The sequence below is a fragment of the Lissotriton helveticus genome, chromosome 6 (assembly GCF_964261635.1).
Source record: "Lissotriton helveticus chromosome 6, aLisHel1.1, whole genome shotgun sequence".
Lineage (NCBI taxonomy): Eukaryota > Metazoa > Chordata > Amphibia > Caudata > Salamandridae > Lissotriton > Lissotriton helveticus.
Genome location: NC_136067.1, coordinates 1490797333 through 1490809594, shown reverse-complemented (window position 1 = coordinate 1490809594; position 12262 = coordinate 1490797333). Strand labels below are relative to the sequence as shown.

The 12262-nt window shown below is 50.7% G+C and overlaps 1 protein-coding gene across 1 annotated transcript in view; it reads left to right on the top strand.

Annotated features, from left to right (window-relative positions):
• Positions 1 to 12262, top strand: part of RYR2 (ryanodine receptor 2) — a 3071198-nt gene that overhangs the window by 505267 nt on the left and 2553669 nt on the right. The window lies entirely within an intron of this gene.

Here is a 12262-nt window from a genome sequence, read left to right as displayed (position 1 = left end):
CATTGACAAAACCCAATTGCAACATTTTGTACAACAGGCCATCCTAACACCTTCTTCTTCAAATCCCCAGCCAGTACCAATCTGTAAAATGTCATCCATATCATTTCCACAAAAACTCATTGATAAAACATCTAAAAACTATATTACGTCCTTCTCTTCGAAACCACATTAGTGTCCCTTTTATGTTATAGTCAGGCCCTACTCTAAAATCGTGCAAACAGTCCCCTTCATGAAATCGCAGTCCACCTTCTTTCCTCTGAAGATCCTCATCCAGTCATGCTTTTGAGATGTCCTTCCAGTTCCATTTAGAAAGCTCCATAAATCCTTAATGCTGAAAGTCCTGTTCACTACCACATCCCTGTCCAGCCCCCCAAAAAAGCCTTACCCTGTACCCTCCTTAAAAGCCATAGCCAGGGTCTGTTCTTCAAATCCATTCACACAAAACTCCCTACAAAAAACCCTCCTATACCCCTCGAAGTCACAGCAAGACTGCACCCCTATATACATTACAACATGAACATACAATTTCCACAGTGGTATATAGCAACACAGATAAATCCACCTACCGGCTCAAACAAAAGCTCTATCACAAAGCAATTTGCTCCGCCAGGGCCGCCTTCTATGCGGAAGAGATTAGCTCCAGCCCCAACCCCTCTAAAGTGGTGTTCAAACTTGTGGATGAGCTGCAGAGTAAGAGATCTCTCTCCTCCCATACCCTGTCAGCACAGCAATGTGAGGACCTCGCATCCTATTTTGTCGACAAAGTACAAAATATATATAAATCCTTCCCGCATCACTTGGCAGCCTCTCGCAACCCCCCTCTATCTACCAACAATGGTACAAAACTGGAGCATATACCTGAAATCTCGCAAGAAGACCTGAGGGTACTCTGCAAGAAAGTTAAATCCGGCTCCCCAGCAGACCCCATGAGACCGGCACACTTCATGGAATCACTTGAATTCCTACTCCCCTCCTTAGCACATATACTAAACCTATCCTTTTCCTCGGCCACGGTCCCGACAGTCTGGAAGCAAGCATGGGTCTCTCCCATTATTAAAAAACCAACCCTCGATCCCTCCAAACTGGAGAACTTTAGACCCATCTCATTGCTCCCTTGGATATCCAAAATTGCTGAGGCCCACGTAAACATCGCCCTGTCCAAACATCTGGATCTAAATAACACCTTGGATCCATCGCAAAACGGCTTCAGACCAGGCCATAGCACCGAGTCCGCCCTACTAGCCACGTCAGAACATCTCCGGACGATCCTAGATGCCGGCCAAAGTGCCGCGCTGATCCTACTAGACCTCAGCGCGGCCTTTGACACGGTCTCCCATAACATCCTTCTAAATCGTCTGGCCACAGCTGGTATTGCGGACCGTGCTTTGGAATGGTTCCGCTCCTTTCTGGAGGACAGAGCATTCAGGGTCTCAGCCCCACCATTCCTCTCACAGTCCCACTCTATCGGGCAGGGGGTCCCTCAAGGCTCTGCACTCAGCCCATCCCTTTTCAACCTATACGTACAGCCCCTCGCGGCTGTAGCCAGAGAATGGGGCCTGTCGCTGGTGTCCTATGCTGACGACACTCAGCTGGCTGTCACTCTAACTGAGGGCCCCTCCTCCTCTGCAGCAAGGTTCAGGGACGGGCTGGCAGCAGTAGCCCAATGGATGACAGACAACTGCCTACAGCTCAACGCCGGCAAGACGGAGGTGCTGCTCCTCGGTAAGAACACCAGTCACTGGAACCAACACTGGTGGCCATCTTCACTGGGCACTGTCCCTCCCCCCAAATCACTGGTCAAAAACTTGGGCGTATGGATGGACTCATCACTCAATTTTCAAACCCACACTAAAAGAGTAGCGGCCACCTGTGTGGGCCTGATGAGAAGCCTTAACCCCATACTCGGATTTTTTGATCCCAAGGTCCGCCAAATGATCATCCAAGCTACAATTCTGTCTCGCATAGACTACGCTAACGTCTTACTCTTGGGCGCCAATAAAGCAGAGATTGCGCGTCTGCAGCGCATACAGAACACCGCGGCAAGAACCTTAGTCGGACTTCCTCGCAGATGTTCGGCCAGGGCCACAATCCGTAAACTTCATTGGCTGCCTATCGAATCCCGAATCAAGTTTAAAGCCCTCGTCATGATCTTCAAAATCCTCAAGACAGGCCGCCCAGAAATCCTCCGGCCTCTCCTTACTCCGTATGTTCCACAGCGTAATCTGCGCTCACTTGGACAACAACTGTTGAAGATCCCCCTCACTAAGCTGGCTCGCACTGGCGGACGCTCCTTCCGAGTATTAGGAGCCAAACTTTGGAATGATCTGCCCCTCAGCATCCGCTCACTGGAAAATCTATACGCCTTCCGAAGAGCTGTGAAAACCCACCTATTTCCTCCCCTCTAGGCCTTGCCGAATATCTACCCCCAGGATGTTATGTGAATTATTAGCGCCGGGACGCCCCTTTGCTGGGGCAGCTGTTTGCGCTCTACCAATATCGTAACATAACATAACATAACAGTGAAATATGAATTTGGTGTAATTGGCTCAGAATGTCTGCAAACAGCTGACAAACGTCTTGCAAAGTGCTTTCTAGGCATATTGCCTCAGCCTCCCTACCCAGCTTCACTGCCTTTACAGATAAGTAAATTACTACCCGCTTCCCTACACAAGGAACTAGTCTTAACACCGAGAGCAAAATATCTGTGGGACAAGCCCTACTGCCTTTAAAAATGTATTCCCACACAAAAATGACAGGAATATCTACAGTATAACCCAATTAAACCTATCAGCAAGTTTCAGTGTATTATTGTCGCTTTTGGCCAACGGAGATGCATCTGTGGCCCCTCCAGGGAGTCTTGCTTGAACACCACGGGGCAGCTTTACAAGAAAGTGACGCATCTGTAGAGATGAGTCACTTTCCCTGCGCCATCATGCAAACCCCTTCCGTCACCATGGATGTGCCGGCGCACCATGACACAAGGATTGACAGATGCGTCAGAAATTCTGACGCATCTGTTGATGGAAAAGTCATGCATTGCTGGAGTCGTGTCCCAAGCACTACGCAGCTCCAGCAATGCATGTTGCCGCCTATTCGCATTACACTGCGTCACTCCTTACACCTGCTTCAAGCAGGCGTAAGGTTTTGACGCAGTGGTGTCCTAAAAGTCACGCAGTAAAATGTTGTAGATTTCACTGCATCACTTTTACGATTCTTTCCTGCGTGGGAACGCCAACCCTGCATATATTATATCTGACCCAGGTATAATGTCACGCAGGGCTTTACAAAGTGACGCATCTCCCTAGATGCGTCACGTTGTAATTGGACCGCAACTTTTACGCCGTCGCTGCATGACAAAAGTGATGCAACGACGGCATAAAAGTGACGCAAGGGGCTTGTAAATCTGCCCCCACTAGTTTAATCAGTTTTTTCACTTTGAATAAAATATGCCTAAACCATAACATTTGAATGGCATGAAATAGGATGTCAGGTAACATGTCATTTCCTATAAATTATCTGGACTACTAACGCATATCAAGAGTTAGTTATTCTCTCCATGTGTCCTTTAAGTACTTTTAAAATTGGACCTATTTCTGTGAACCAGCCTTAATGAAATTCATGCTTTGAGCTACCATGCTGGGCCATGTTAATTACTCTGTTGGCCAACTAGCAGTGCAAATCACCCTGTGAACAGACCCATTTGGGTAGATTAGTCTTCTCCAGGGAGGGAAAAGGAGCATGGATGAAATCTTCATTAGGTAATTAGCTGTATTTCTCTGACAGGATGTTCTCACATGGTACAACAAGGAGTATCAGACAGTTTGCTGGCTTCATTCCCCACAGGGGTGTTTCTTTGAAGTCTTGTAGGGAAGAAAACAGGTCAGAGTGGAAGGAGCATGGCTCAGAGAAGAGGTGTTTTATAATGCATAGCACATGATTGCTATTGGCATGTAAAGTGTTATTGTGGTTGGTGTTTATATTCTGATGAAATGCAAACAGTTAGATGTGTCTCGGATCTACATTGTCTAGTCTGCATGAATGAATGAAGTTGGATCTTATAAAGCACGGACTTAGCCCAAGGGCATCAAGGCGCTAAAGCAGACTATACATGATGGAGGCAGAGAGAGTTAAGCTACAAACTGAGTGAAGAGCCATGTCTTCAGGGCCTCGAGGGGGGTTGATGACTTCTGTGAACTTTCCGTAGTCTGCACCCACTTTACTTTACAAAATCCTTTAAAGGGGGCTCCTGTTGGTTTTACAAGCTGGCATCTTGTACATATTTGTAAATGTGAGCATAATATATAATTCTGTGTGCATTAAACTACTTTTCCTTGTTTAAGAATAAGTACTGACTTTCTGGACATTGATCAGTGGAATGTGTTTTGTTGAGTTCCCTGAGTTCCTAGCCAGAGCACCTCCCTGAGTAGGCTTTGAACAGCTCTTTCTCATTAACCTCAGTGTAAAGTGCTCAAATAGGTACTTGGTTCTCAGTTTGAGGGTCTGCAATATGGTGGCACCAGGACATCAGAAGAAACATATCCCGGTTGTCATAATTTATTTTTTTTAACATACATTTTTATTGAAAGCAATGCAGAGTCAAAAGCAGTACAAAATTAGCATGTGCAAGCAAAATTATGATACATTTAGAATGAGGCAAGATGTACAATTCAGCCCAGTAGTCTAGTCCGGTTCATGGCCAGTTCCGCCGTGGGGGATTCACAGAGTTCGCCCCGGTAAATGTTCCAATGGCCCCATTTCTTGTCCCATTTCACGGGGCAGCCACGTAGCTTGTAAACAGTTTTTTCGGCCAACATGCATCTGTCCAATTCAGCCATCCAACCCACCACCAGAGGTCTTTCAGCAACACCCCATTTCATTGCAATCGAACGTTTAGCAATTAGGAAGCTCAAAGCAGCCCATTGTAACTCTAGGTCATTCAGGTCCGTGGCACCCCAGATATTGAGGACAGCTTCCTTTGGTGACAGTGGAATAGGTTTACCCAACGAATCTCTCATTTTTCGGATAAGCCCCTCCCAAAAGCGCTGTATCACATGACATTCCCATAACATATGGTAAAAGGTGCTTGTGTATCCGCAACCCCTTAGGCATCTATCGTCTTCTCTACTCCCGATTGTGGCTAATAGCGTCGCAGGCATGTAGGTCCGGTGCAGGACCTTCAGTTGAATCAGTCTGAGTTGGTGATTCATCGCCACCTCTCGAGGGGACATCAAGGCCGCCTGCCACTCATCATCTTCCAGATCACCTAGGTCTGTCTGCCATTTATCCCGTAGGGGCTGGAATGTAGTTGGGTGGTTATTGCAGAGTTTTCGGTATGTGTAGGAAATAGCTTTCGTCGGGAGGGGTTCTGAGAGTAGTCTATCCTCCAGAGGAGAGGACTCGGGCAAGGAGGAGAGATCAGGGATGGCAGACAGGAGGGCGTGCTGATTTGGAGGTATCGGAAGGCCTCAGTTTGTGCGAGCGCGTATCTGGTTTGTAAGTCTGCAAAGGTGAGGAGTTTACCCTTATGTACCAAGTCTCCCATCGTTGAGATGCCGATTGCATCCCATTTGTTGAAACCCAGCTGGAAGCAAAGGGATCCGAGCTGTTGTGATGTCCAGAGTGGGGTGGATTTCGTGAGTTTGTTTGACCAACCTAGGCGAGACGTGGTCCGATGCCATAGTGTGACTGTGTGTGCCATAGGGCCAATGTATCTATTCTTTTTGGGCTTACTGTAGAGGGCCCCGAAATATCCCTCCCGTCCAGTCTGGTATCTGTCCAGGTGAAAGGCAGGGTCATTGGGTGATCCGTGTATCCAATGGTTAGTGGCAACCAATTGTGATGCCCAGTAATAGAGGCGCAAGTTGGGGAGTGCGATGCCTCCGTCATACCAGGACATTGTCAGTTTTTGCAGGGCAATACGAGCAGTCCTTCCGTCCCACAGGAGGAGGCGGAGATCGCTCTCCACCGATCTGAAGTAGGAGTCCGGGATCGGAAAGGGGCAGTTTTGGAGGGCATATAGGAAGCGTGGGAGTGCCAACAATTTGAACAGGGCTGCTCTGCCAGCGAGGGACAGTGGTAGGGATCGCCAATGTGTGACATCGTTATGTAGTCTGCGCAATGGGGCCAGCAGATTTCGGTCGTGAAAAAGGGTGGGGTTCGATGTGACGAAGATGCCTAAGTATCTGAAGCCTTCCTGTGCCACCGGTATAGAGAACCCGCGGGGTAGGGAGGGGGGAGGGCCGTGTAGCATGTATAGCGCCGATTTAGCCCAATTGATGGAGTATCCTGAGTACTTCCCGAAGTTGGTCAAGACGTGGAACAGACTATTGAGAGAAGATTTGGGGGAAGCTACGTAGATCAGGATATCGTCTGCGTAGAGGGAAATTTTGTCGGTCACTTCGCTGTTCCAGCGAACGCCTATAATGGAGGCGTCAGTGCGGATCCACTGGGCTAGTGGTTCCAGGGTCAAGGCGAATAGGAGTGGTGACAAGGGACACCCCTGGCGGGTCCCTCTATGGAGAGTGAATCGTCTGGAAGTATGATTATTGACTCGGACCTGGCCCTGGAGGTCCGTGTATAGGAGACATACCCATTGGACAAACTTAGGTCCAAAGCCAAATCGGAGAAGGACCTCAAAAAGATACGACCATTCAACTGAGTCAAACGCCATAGTGGCGTCGAGGGACAAGATGGCAGCGTCCTCCTGGATATATGGTTGTCTACTCAGGACATTATTGACTCGGCGCAGGTTTAGGGCCGTGTTACGCCCTGGAAGAAATCCCGATTGGTCGGCGTGTATTAAAGAGGGAAGTATTGCGAGGAGACGTTTAGCCAATAGTTTCGCAAGGACTTTGGCTTCTGTACTAATCAGGGAAATCGGTCTATAGGAGCTACAGTCGCTGGGTGGTTTATTTGGTTTGAGAATGACAACCACAGTTGCCAGGCGTTGATCAAGTGGGAGGGAGCCAACATCACAACCCTCTTCAAACATCTTTTGTAGGTGGGGGACAACACCCGGGGACATAGCCTTCAGGAATTCTATCGGGACCCCGTTGGGACCCATTGCTTTACCCGATTTAATGGAGAAGATCGCCGACGTGAGCTCGTCTGTTGTAATATCAGCCTCGAGCGTGTCTCGGTCAGTTTCGGAGAGCGTCGGTAGGCGCATCTCCGCGAGAAGTTGTCTGGATTCATCCGAGGTATAGATCGCCCCGGCAGTATAGATGTGTGCCAGGTGATCAGCGAATGTCTCCGCAACCTCCTGCGGGTCAGAGGTCAGCGATCCATCTGGCCGCGTGATAGAGAAAACCCATCTCGCCCCCTGTTCGCGACGTTCCAGCCAGGCCAGCATTTTCCCGGCTCGATCGCCGTGTTCATATATTGGATGGCGCGTGGTGAGTAGTCGAGCCTGTGTCTTTTCTTACGCTAGAGCCCGATAGTTGAGCTGTTCCGCGCGTAGTCTACGGGCCGACTCTATCGAGGGGGATGTATTGTGGTCCAACTCCTTTTGGAGGAGGTCTGACTCGGCTTGTAGGAGCTGTTCATTACGTTGTCGGAGATAGCCTAGTTTAAGCAACAATGACTTGCCCTTGATGACCGCCAGATATGCCTCCCATAAAGTTATTGCTGATTGAACCGAACCAACGTTCTCAGTGAAGTAGAAGTCGGTATGATCAAGCAAGTCTTCTTTGATGTCTGGGACCTGCAAAATCCAAGGATTAATAATTATGGGGCCACGGGTGGTTTGACGATAGTATGTCAGTTCTACACTGATGGGGGAGTGGTCGGAGATACCACGGGGAAGACCCTTGGGGTGGGCAAAGAATCCGATATCTGCTGTCGGGCAAAAGAGGTAGTCGATACGGGACATACTGTTGTGTGCATTAGAGTAGTGTGTGAAGTAGGGGGTAGCGGGGTAGTGGGATCTCCATATATCGACCAAGCCCATGGCATGAGCGAATTCGGAAAGATCCGTGCAGGTTTTATGTGAGGGGCGTGCGGGTTTTCTGTCGAGGTGGTCGTTCATTGTCATATTGAAGTCGCCCCCTACGAGAAGAGTTCTTACAGGGAAGGTCGCCAGGCGAATCCCTAATTCCCGAAGGGAGTCCCGGCACAAAGTCGGCGGGAGGTATACGGATATAAGATTTAAGGGACGTCCCTCCCAAGAGGTCTCGACCGACGCAAATCTGCCCAGAGGGTCGGCCCAAGTCTTTATGTCTGTGAGTGCCAGGGTTTTCCGAGCCAGGATCCCAACGCCGCGTGATCCAGATGAGAAGCCCGCACGCACCAGCAGTCTATAACCTCCTCTCTGGAGTGCACAGCACATGTTGCCCACCAGATGCATCTCCTGCAATAAAACTAAGTCGGGAGAATGGCGTCGTAGGAACTGAAGGACTGTGCCACGCTTTATTTTGTGACCGAGTCCATTCACATTCCACGACATGATGGTAAGGGACCTGGAGAGGGTCCGTGGATTAATGGAGGACGTCATGAGGGAAGTATATATGTGATAAAGGAGGCAGGATGTTTAGTCTCAAGCGGACCTGAACAGTAGGGGTAAAAAGCGTCCGGACCCGCAGGGGGCGCGAAATCTCTAGGTGTGGAAGGAAAGCATGCCACGTCATCACTAAATCTGGCATAGAGCCTGGACTGCTGCAAGAAAGGACTCTGCTAAGAGTGAAAGGTACAACAAAGCAAAACAAGAACAACCCCACACCTCCCCCCAACCCCATCTCAACCCACCCCGCTTCCCTGCCTGCGGATTTAAAACGAACCACTCCCCAACTAGGCAGAGTGCCTGTCGCCCTCCCAAACATGAAGGGGCACCTGGGTAACCGTGGGGGCCCTCGCCTTAGAGCATCATAGTATAACAAATGATCTACAACATTTCGTAACCGACCTGTAAATTGTGACATATCATAAAGGAACATGACATACGGTTTGGATGAGCGTCTCGTCTCATGGAACCCACAGGACCACCTGAGAAATCTAGGATCAGGAGTCACAAGGCAGTTTTACAACATTGCCGCCTCGATCAAGGCAGTCCGAAGCAGTGTTGGTCGTGGAGGTCATAGATCACCCTTTCCCATGTGGAGAGTCTCCCTGATCAGTTAGTACATCCTCCGGCGGGTCTTCTCTTCGGTCCGGGGGGCGGTTGCGAAGGTCACTCGTTTCTGCGCCATTACGGTGATTGTTCGATTTACCAGCCTGGCGCCACCCGTCTAACCACTCCCAGGCCATCTCCGGAGACTCAAAAAACCAAGTCTTGCCCTCTGCTTCTACACGGAGTTTCGCGGGGAAGAGCATGGAGTATTTAATGTCTTTATCGCGCATGGCTTTCTTTACCTCAAGGAAGCTACGCCGTCGGGCCTGCACCTTCACAGTGAAGTCCGGGAAGAACGTGATGTGTGCATCTTCCAGGCGTAGGGGTCCTCCCGTGCGGGCTGTCTGGAGGATGGAGTCCCTGTCGCGAAAGTTAAAGACTCTGGCTATAATGGGACGTGGGGGGGCCCCCGGCTTCGGGAGGCCCCCAGGGACACAGTGGGCCCGCTCGATGGAGAAGTACGTGGAGAGTCTTTTGGGCTTAAGGTGTTTTTGGACTAGGTCTTCCACGAAGAGGTCCGTCGCCCGCCCCTCCATTCGTTCCGGAACTCCTAGGATGCAAATGTTGTTGCGTCTTGATCTGCCTTCGTAGTCATCCAGGAGTTCTCCCATGAGCAGCTGTTGCTTTTTCATTTGGGCCATCTGTTGCTGGAGGGTCGACACGTCATCAATAAGGGCGGTGGTCTTCACCTCCACATCTCTGACTTTAGCGTCCATTTTTCGGAGGTCCGCACGCAGGAGGGTGACTTCAATGTTGACGGAGTCAATGCGCGTCTCCAGGGATGTACGTACGCTGGCAATAGCTTCCATCACGTCTTCAAGTGTTAGGGATTTCACCGTAGGAGAGGAAGGTGCAGCCGATTGATCCCCCTCAGATGGACGGCCCTTGCCTTCTCCCTTGGACGTCCAGGTGAATTTAGTGATTTGTTTCTGGGTGGCGGGTCGATTATTCCTATTTCCTGCCATCTTGAGTTCTCAGGGTGGATGTGCAGCCCCCGAGCACGTGTCCACGTCCCGCCAGTCAGAGCCCGCCAGGGGGTCAAGGGGGTGCAGCAGTACAGGCAGTGTCTGTATCCTTTGGGGTGGCACACACGATTTTGTGCGTGTGCCTTGCGAGAAGGGACACGAACAGCGTCGTTATCGTAGGCACATAGGAGCCACGTGGAGTCTCCGTAGGCAATAGTTCTGTTCTCCCCACCCACAACTGTGCAAGGTGAGCTCGTTGTGCTATGGTTTAGGTCCCAAAGTCAGAGATGGGGGCAGCCACGTAATCGCCACACAGTTCAAGGGGTCCACAAGTGTATCTCAGTGGCTACTCGGTGTACTCCTGGCAGTCGGAGAAAGTCTGGTCAGGGTCTGGCGGTCCGACTCACCGGGGCTTGGCCAGGAGCGTGAGGGGGGCCCTGGTGCGTCCTCCGTCTGTGGTTTCCAGCAAGGGCCCAGACGTAAGCCCTGCGATGTGATATCCACCGAGGTCTGTATGTAGATATAAGAGGCGTCGGATGGGGGCCTCTCATTCAGCAAGGGGGGGCAGCGGGCGTTCCCCTCTGATGGCAGCTGGCCGGTGGTGGGAGAAGAAAGGTCCACAGCAGGCTTTTGGAGCGAGTCCCGGCGGTAGGCCAAGAAGCCGGGGACTTGCGTACGTATTTGGGCCGACGGGAGGGGCTATCCAGGTCCGTAGTTCCAGGCCGTCACCACTCAGCGCAGGGCAGGTGAGAATTGGCCCAGTGGCGCTCGGGAGCAGCAGGGAGCTCCGACGACACCCAGGACCTTCGACTCACTCCGGCGGGCCGGGCTATGCGGAGAGTTCTAAGCCCCCCGATTCAGTATGGGCCGGGCCGCCATCTTTCCTCGCGCCGCTGCAGGCTCCGAGAGAGGAGCAGTCTCGAGGGCGGCTCGGGGAGGGAGTCTGGAAGTGTGCTCAGCGCCAGGTCGGTTCTCACAACGACCCCTTAGATGGTCACAGGGGTCGAAACGGCAGCATCCGGATTAATTTAGGGCGTATTTATAAGCGAGGGCCGAGGAGCCAGTCTAAAACGTGGCCATTCCTCCCCGGTTGTCATAATTTTTGATCCAGCAATTAATATTCCCCCTGGGACCCCATTGACTCACATTTCTCACACAGCCTATCCATTAGCCGTTCAGGAGATAGCAAGAGCAGGACTTTGAAGCAATAAGGTTCAGTAAAAGGGAAGTAACAGCTTTCTGCAATGAAAGAGAAGTTAACTGCCTTTCTCCGGTATTTTAGTACCTAAGCAGGGTAAAAGAAAGGAAATGAGATAATCCAATCACTTTTGTGACTTCTCTTCATTAGGGACTAATGTGTAAGGTGAATAGAAAATGGTGTGCGTGCGCAATGTGAGCAGGATTTATAACAAATACGTCTTGTGCACATGCACAGTGGTCGAAAAAGTATACTATCATCACTTCAAGGCCTCCATCTTCTTTGTGTACATCACTTTAAACTGTAGGCTGAAAGTGAGCAGAAGGGAGTTTAGAACCAAGGCATTGGTTAGTCCATACAAATAACTTTGTAATTACTCCGTTACTCCGATCCCAGCGTCCGGAGTGAAAAATCTAGGCATCTGGCTGGACCCCGCGCTCACCTTTAGGGATCACACCAAAAAGACGGCCGCCACGTGCTATGGCATCCTGCGGGGTATAAGGCCGGTCCTGAAGTATTTTGATCCCCCCACCAGACAGCTGGTGGTCCAGGCGTCGATTTTATCCCGACTGGACTACGGCAGCTCGCTGATGTTGGGGGTGAATCAGGCGGAGGCCTCTAGGCTCCAAAGGGTACAAAATGCCGCGGCGCGAGCCATTGTGGGCCTCCCCAGACACTGTTCGGTGTCAGGTACCATCTCGGCCCTTCACTGGCTTCCGGTCAGACAGCGGATCAAGTTTAAGGCGCTGTGTCTGGCCTTTAAAATTCTGAAATCTTCTTCGCCGCCGGCACTTGCCAATTTACTTACTCCCTACATCCCTCTGAGATCACTAAGATCAGAGGCCCTCCACTTGGCTGTCTGTCCCCGCTTCAAACTGAGTAGAAGGGACGGCCGCTCATTCCGGGTGCTCGCAGCAGGGCTATGGAATTCGCTCCCGGTATCCATCCGAGCCCTTAATGACCTGTTCGCCTTTAGGCAGGCGATCAAAACCTTTC